Source organism: Anopheles funestus (genome assembly GCF_943734845.2).
Source record: "Anopheles funestus chromosome X unlocalized genomic scaffold, idAnoFuneDA-416_04 X_unloc_34, whole genome shotgun sequence".
Lineage (NCBI taxonomy): Eukaryota > Metazoa > Arthropoda > Insecta > Diptera > Culicidae > Anopheles > Anopheles funestus.
The window spans coordinates 119350-127500 of NW_026045159.1; the positions used below are offsets into that span (position 1 = coordinate 119350).

The 8151-nt window shown below is 48.6% G+C and overlaps 1 long non-coding RNA gene and 1 other non-coding gene across 2 annotated transcripts in view; both read left to right on the top strand.

Moving 5' to 3' along the window:
• Positions 1-7438: 7438 nt before the first annotated feature.
• Positions 7439-8151, top strand: part of LOC125773444 (uncharacterized) — a 45600-nt gene continuing 44887 nt past the window's right edge. Inside the window, exon 1 of the long non-coding RNA XR_007420107.1 lies at positions 7439-7553. This is a non-coding gene — a long non-coding RNA (uncharacterized LOC125773444). The remainder of the gene's footprint in view (positions 7554-8151) is intronic.
• On the top strand, positions 7925-8082 carry LOC125773446 (5.8S ribosomal RNA). Its single transcript, XR_007420109.1, has one exon. It is a non-coding gene; the product is annotated as a 5.8S ribosomal RNA (ribosomal RNA).

An 8151-nucleotide genomic window follows, 5' to 3' on the forward strand; every position in this document is an offset into this window, starting at 1 on the left:
TGTCGGCTTTTCCTATCATTTGATGCCGCAGGTTGTTTAGGGACCGGAGCAACTTGCGGCCGAGACGGTCCCCGGGGGTTTCTTTCTCCAAGGAGTGGAAACTATTAAGCAAGAGTTGTAGCAAGATACGATCCTCTGATGTGTCGTTGGCCGTTCATGCGGTATCGCCTGTCGATGAGATATCGATGGGCATGCCTTACTCTACCGACCTTCTAATTGAGAGTATTAATCAGGGATCGATGGTCAAACAAGACCAATGAGCGATAAACCAAACTGAACACGTATTGATGTCGGCTTTTCCTATCATTTGATGCCGCAGGTTGTTTAGGGACCGGAGCAGCTTGCGGCCGAGACGGTCCCCGGGGGTTTCTTTCTCCAAGGAGAAGAAACGATTAAGCAAAAGTTGTAGCAAGATACGATCCTCTGATGTGTCGTTGGCCGTTCAAGCGGTATCGCCTGTCGATGAGATATCGATGGGCATGCCTTACTCTCCCGACTGGATTACTGAGAGTTTAATCAGGGATCGATGGTCAAACAGACCAATGAGCGATAAACCAAACTGAACACGTATTGATGTCGGCATTTCCTATCATTTGTCGCAGGTTGTTTAGGGACCGGAGCAGCTTGCGACCGAGACGGTCCCCGGGGGTTTCTTTCTCTAAGGAGTGGAAACGATTAAGCAAAAGTCGTAGCAATAATCGATCACCTGATGTGTCGTTGGCCGTTCTTGCGGTATCGCCTGTCGATGAGATATCGATGGGCATGCCTTACTCTCCTGACTGTTTAATTGAGAGTTATAATCAGGGATCGATGGTCAAAAAGACCTATGAGCGATAAACCAAACTGAACACGTGTTGATGTCGGCATTTCCTATCATTTGTCGCAGGTTGTTTAGGGACCGGAGCAGCTTGCGACCGAGACGGTCCCTTCCCGAAAGATGGTGAACCGAGTCGTCTGGCGTAAAAACCGGACGACTCGAAAGGGCTTGACCCTTTCAAGTGAGCGATAATCACATTCTACGCTCAGTTCGACAGCTACAAGGCAATCACTCGCTATGTTCAGAGCTAATACATGCAACATGCCGGCATTGTTTCCACCGACGCATGGATTCAAGACTGGTGCACTTATTAGTTAAACCGTTCGCCTCCGGGTGTTTCGAGTTCAAGTCTGGATGAGGATTGATCTTGCTGGTAATAGCTTGAGCCCCTGAATAAGGGGTCGAAGCGTACATCTTGAGACCATGTACAACATATTACCAAATCGGCACCATGGGTTCGGGTGCAAGTGATGTAACCGTGAAAGATGTTGAGCAGCCCAACATCGGTTTACACACGCATAATAGGAAGGCAGCGCTGTCGACTGGTCAGTCGTGTAAGAAGTGTGCATTATCGATCACAAATATATTGGTGATCTGTAGGTTGCGCATACACCATGCCCGGTGTAAAGTGCCGTGGTCCCCCCCGGGGGGCTGCATCAAACCGTTCGCCACGCGAACTACCCAATGGAACGAACTCGATGCATTTAATAAGAAGAAGAGATGATAATGAAACACGGTCGATTTAAGAGTTGAAAACGTTGAAATGCCTATAAGCAAGTCTTAAGTTGGTGGTTTCGTTGTGCCCCAACAAATTGGTGCCTTACCCTACACCAAAGAGCCATTCAACATGGTTCAAGTGAGCGATAATCACATTCTACGCTCAGTTCGACAGCTACAAGGCAATCACTCGCTATGTTCAGAGCTAATACATGCAACATGCCGGCATTGTTTCCACCGACGCATGGATTCAAGACTGGTGCACTTATTAGTTAAACCGTTCGCCTCCGGGTGTTTCGAGTTCAAGTCTGGATGAGGATTGTTCTTGCTGGTAATAGCTTGAGCCCCTGAATAAGGGGCCGAAGCGTACATCTTGAGTAAATGTACAACATATTACCAAATCGGCACCGTGGGTTCTGGTGCAAGTGATGTAACCGTGAAAGATGTTGAGCAGCCCAACATCGGTTTACACACGCATAATAGGAAGGCAGCGCTGTCGACTGGTCAGTCGTGTAAGAAGTGTGCATTATCGATCTCCAATATATGAGCTCAGTATGACAGCCCAATTGGTAATCCTCGGGACCTCCAGAAAGGAAGCTGGATGAGGATTACCAAATCGAAAGTTGATAAGTGTAGTGGTACCACTTAGTCAACTTGTATCCCGAAAGATGGTGAACCGAGTCGTCTGGCGTAAAAACCGGACGACTCGAAAGGGCTTGACCCTTTCAAGTGAGCGATAATCACGCTCTACGCTCAGTTCGACAGCTGCAAGGCAATCACTCGCTAAGTTCAGAGCTAATACATGCAACACGCCGGCATTGTTTCCACCGACGCATGGATTCAAGACTGGTGCACTTATTAGTTAAACCGTTCGCCTCCGGGTGTTTCGAGTTCAAGTCTGGATGAGGATTGATCTTGCTGGTAATAGCTTGAGCCCCTGAATAAGGGGTCGAAGCGTACATCTTGAGACCATGTACAACATATTACCAAATCGGCACCATGGGTTCGGGTGCAAGTGATGTAACCGTGAAAGATGTTGAGCAGCCCAACATCGGTTTACACACGCATAATAGGAAGGCAGCGCTGTCGACTGGTCAGTCGTGTAAGAAGTGTGCATTATCGATCACAAATATATTGGTGATCTGTAGGTTGCGCATACACCATGCCCGGTGTAAAGTGCCGTGGTCCCCCCCGGGGGGCTGCATCAAACCGTTCGCCACGCGAACTACCCAATGGAACGAACTCTATGCATTTAATAAGAAGAAGAGATGATAATGAAACACGGTCGATTTAAGAGTTGAAAACGTTGAAATACCTATAAGCAAGTCTTAAGTTGGTGGTGACCGTTACGCCCCAACAAATTGGTGCCTTACCCTACACCAAAGAGCCATTCAACATGGTTCAAGTGAGCGATAATCACGCTCTACGCTCAGTATGACAGCTGCAAGGCAATCACTCGCTAAGTTCAGAGCTAATACATGCAACACGCCGGCATTGTTTCCACCGACGCATGGATTCAAGACTGGTGCACTTATTAGTTAAACCGTTCGCCTGCGGGTGTTTCGAGTTCAAGTCTGGATGAGGATTGTTCTTGCTGGTAATAGCTTGAGCCCCTGAATAAGGGGCCGAAGCGTACATCTTGAGAGTAAATGTACAACATATTACCAAATCGGCACCGTGGGTTCTGGTGCAAGTGATGTAACCATGAAAGATGTTGAGCAGCCCAACATCGGTTTACACACGCATAAGGGGTTTATTGTTATCTGTAGGTTGCGCATACACCATACCCGGTGTAAAGTGCCGTGGTCCCCCAGGGGGCTGCATCAAAACGTTCGCCATGCGAACTACCCAATGGAACGAACTCGATGTATTGAAAGAGATGAACAATTAATAGCGAGAATAGGGGCCCGGAAGCAATTCCGCGGCCCTACGGTCGATTCAAGAGTTGAAACGTTGTACAATCGTGGATAGCACCTAGTGCTAATATGGTGAGAGATAATGTGTGAGGAAATTTAGTTTCCTAAAGTTTAGTTAGTGGTTTCCGTTGTGCCCTAACAAACTTAAAGTTGGTGGTGACCGTTACACCCCAACAAATTGGTGCCTTACCCAACACCAAAGAGCCATTCCATATGGTTCTAGAGAGAGAGAGTTGTGTGGAAATTTATTTCCCACTAAGCGAGTGTGTGTCTGTAGTGGAACGAATTCTGGTTGATCCTACCAGTAATATACGCTTGTCTCAAAGGTTAAGCCATGCATGTCTAAGTACAAACATAAATGAATGTGAAACCGCATAAGGCTCAGTATAACAGCTATAATTCACAAGATCATCCTACCACTAGTTACTTGGATAACTGTGGAAAATCCAGAGCTAATACATGCAACATGCCGGGACTGTTGCCCTCGCGGGTAGCTGAACTGGTGCACTTATTAGTTAAACCAATCGCCTCCGGGCGGCTTGAGTTGAAGTCTGGATAAGGACGCAGATCGTATGGTCGCTTGTCGACTGACGACAGATCTTTCAAATGTCTGCCCTATCAACTATTGATGGTAGTGTAGAGGACTACCATGGTTGCGACGGGTAACGGGGAATCAGGGTTCGATTCCGGAGAGGGAGCCTGAGAAATGGCTACCACATCCAAGGAAGGCAGCAGGCGCGTAAATTACCCAATCCCAGTACGGGGAGGTAGTGACGAGAAATAACAATATGGACCTCTCTAACGATGGTCCATAATTGGAATGAGTTGAGTATAAATCCTTCAACAAGGATCAAGTGGAGGGCAAGTCTGGTGCCAGCAGCCGCGGTAATTCCAGCTCCACTAGCGTATATTAAAGTTGTTGCGGTTAAAACGTTCGAAGTTGATTGCCCGTCCAGACACGTGACCGCCACGGGCGCCCGGTTACACGCCGGGGCCGTTCGTGCGCGCGCTCACGGCTGCGACTCACAATGGTGTACTTGGGCGTTACTCTGTGAACGAGTACCGTGCTACCGGTTAACTCCGGCACGGGCTCCTCATGGTGCTCAAGATACTCACATTTACCTTGAACAAATTAGAGTGCTCAAAGCAGGCTAAGACAAAGCGTCCGGCCCCCCCGTGGGGTTGGCGTTGGCCGAGAATAATCTTGCATGGAATAATGGAATATGACCTCGGTTTATACGATTTCGTTGGTTTGTCAGAAACCTAGAGGTAATGATTAACAGAAGTAGTTGGGGGCATTGGTATTACGGCGCGAGAGGTGAAATTCGTAGACCGTCGTAGGACCAACTGAAGCGAAAGCGTTTGCCATGGATGCTTTCTTTAATCAAGAACGAAAGTTAGAGGATCGAAGGCGATTAGATACCGCCCTAGTTCTAACCGTAAACGATGCCAATTAGCAATTGGGAGACGCTACCCCTATTCGGTGCTCTCAGTCGCTTCCGGGAAACCAAAATCGGGTTCCGGGGGAAGTATGGTTGCAAAGTTGAAACTTAAAGGAATTGACGGAAGGGCACCACAAGAAGTGGAGCTTGCGGCTTAATTTGACTCAACACGGGAAAATTTACCAGGTCCAAACTTATCGAGGTAAGACAGATTGATAGCTCTTTCTCAAATTTAAGGGTAGTGGTGCATGGCCGTTCTTAGTTCGTGGAATGATTTGTCTGGTTAATTCCGATAACGAACGTGACTCAAACATGCTAACTAGAACGCTGTCAGCAGTGCGCCTCCGGGCGCACCTGACGTTACAGCCGGGCGGCGCCTTCACGGGCGGTCGTCGGCTACGTTTGCCCTGCTTAGCGGGACAACTTGTGTTTAGCAAGCTGAGAATGAGCGATAACAGGTCCGTGATGCCCTTAGATGTTCTGGGCTGCACGCGTGCTACAATGTGGGTCGCAGCGTGTTCTCGCCAATAGGCGCCCCCATTCCGAGAGGAACGGGAAATCACTAAAATGCCCATCTAGTCGGGATTGGGGACTGCAACGGTCCCCATGAACCTGGAATTTCTAGTAAGCACTAGTCATTAGCTAGTGCTGATTACGTCCCTGCCCTTTGTACACACCGCCCGTCGCTACTACCGATGGATTATTTAGTGAGGTTTCTGGAGGCTTACCTTCCGCGGTTCCTTCGTGAGCTGCAGCTGGCATGGCTGAAGTTGACCGAACTTGATGATTTAGAGGAAGTAAAAGTCGTAACAAGGTTTCCGTAGGTGAACCTGCGGAAGGATCATTACTGATGATCGTCCGCGAGTGACCAACCATGGGCTGCCTTCGGTGTAGCTCGGTCGCTCGCTTGCTATGTGTCAGAATTTGTTGAAAGCCAACTCGTTCGTTGTACACTTTGATGGGTGACCATCACTGTGTCCCCGTGCCGAGCTAGATCTCCCCTAGCCGTAAGGCACTTGAACGCCCCTTCGACGACGAGTTGCATGTGTGTGGTATGTGTCAGAATCTGGTGAAGCTTTCTGCATGTGATGTGCCTTGTGTGGATCCGTGGCCATTGCATTGTGTCTGGTGCTTAGATACCCAGACACTTAGAACGCTTGCGCGGAAAGCAAACTCGATCGTTGTACACTTTGATGGGTGACCATCACTGTGTCTCCGTGCCGTGCTAGATCCCCCCTAGCCGTAAGGCACTTTGAACGCCCCTTCGACGACGAGTTACAAGAGTGTGGTATGTGTCAGAATCTGGTGAAGCTTTCTGCATGTGATGTGCCTTGTGTGGATCCGTGGCCATTGCATTGTGTCTGGTGTGTAGGTACCCAGACACTTAGAACGCTTGCGCGGAAAGCAAACTCGATCGTTGTACACTTTGATGGGCAACCATCACTGTGTCTCCGTGCCGTGCTAGATCTCCCCTAGCCGTAAGGCACTTTGAACGCCCCTTCGACGACGAGTTACAAGAGTGTGGTATGTGTCATAATCTGGTGAAGCTTTCTGCATGTGATGTGCCTTGTGTGGATCCGTGGCCATTGCATTGTGTCTGGTGTGTAGGTACCCAGACACTTAAGCAAACTCGATCGTTGTACACTGTGATGGGCGAGCATCACTGTGTCTCCGTGCCGTGTAAGAGCTCCCCTGGCCATCAGGCACTTGAAAGGTCCTTCGACGACGAGTTACAATAGTGGTGTGTTAGATACGTCAGGTGATGGTATCTACTGTTGTGCAATACGTATCCGGCCACGGCACGGAACGAACGGGAACTGTGGTGCAGACATACAAAGAGTTAAGCCTATTAGTCATTAACTCTAAGGACGGGGCCATGGGGCGGTACGCAAAGGATACGGATGAGCGAGTATGCAGGCCCAATACTCAATAGCTCGATCCGATCCAAGCACATGAGTTGACTGCGGCGCCAGGTTAACCAATGTGCTAGATTCTATTTGGCCAGTAGAATCTTGTGTCTTATGCGATTTGATACCAAGACACCAGAACGAAAGTTAGTTGAAGAGTTATTAAACTCTTATGAAGTATGGTTGTGCAATCACAACTTATGACTTTAACCTATAAAGTGGATATGGACTTGCAATTATAACATGGAATCTCTACACACCCCATGAGCTCGATCCAATCCACGCACACGAGTTGCCTGAGTAGCGACAGGTATACCGATGTGCAATACGTATCCGGCCACGGCACGGAACGAACGGGAACTGTGGTGCAGACATACAAAGAGTTAAGCCTACTAGTCATTAACTCTAAGGACGGGGCCATGGGGCGGTACGCAAAGGATACGGATGAGCGAGTATGCAGGCCCAATACTCAATAGCTCGATCCGATCCAAGCACATGAGTTGACTGCGGCGCCAGGTTAACCAATGTGCTAGATTCTATTTGGCCAGTAGAATCTTGTGTCTTACGCGATTTGATACCAAGACACCAGAACGAAAGTTAGTTGAAGAGTGATTAAACTCTTATGAAGAATGGTTGTGCAATCACAACTTATGACTTTAACCTATAAAGTGGATATGGACTATCAATTATAACATGGGGCACACACCATGTTCTCGATCCAATCCACGCACACGAGTTGCCTGAGTAGCGACAGGTATACCGATGTGCAATACGTATCCGGCCATAGGCACGGAACGAACAGGAACTGTGGTGCAGACATACAAGGGCCATGGGGCGGTACGCAAAGGATACGGATGAGCGAGTATGCAGGCCCAATACTCAATAGCTCGATCCGATCCAAGCACATGAGTTGACTGCGGCGCCAGGTTAACCGATGTGCTAAGAGAGTTGTTCCTGGGCCTTCAAAGTGACTTCAAAACTATCTTAGCGAATGGTGGCCATGGGCGTAGACATGAGCCACAAGTCACAAGGCCTGGGACTATTGGGTAATAAAGACAACTTAGTCAGAAAGTTAGTCTTTGGACGTACCACCGGGATTGTGTTACATTGGGAACCTTACTATAAAACCCTAGGCAGGGGATCACTCGGCTCATGGATCGATGAAGACCGCAGCTAAATGCGCGTCACAATGTGAACTGCAGGACACATGAACACCGATAAGTTGAACGCATATTGCGCGTCGGACGATTAAACCCGGCCGATGCACACATTCTTGAGTGCCTATCAATTCCTTGATATACAACAAACCAAACTTCAGGGTGGAGCGTGCCACAATAGAACACTATGGCGAG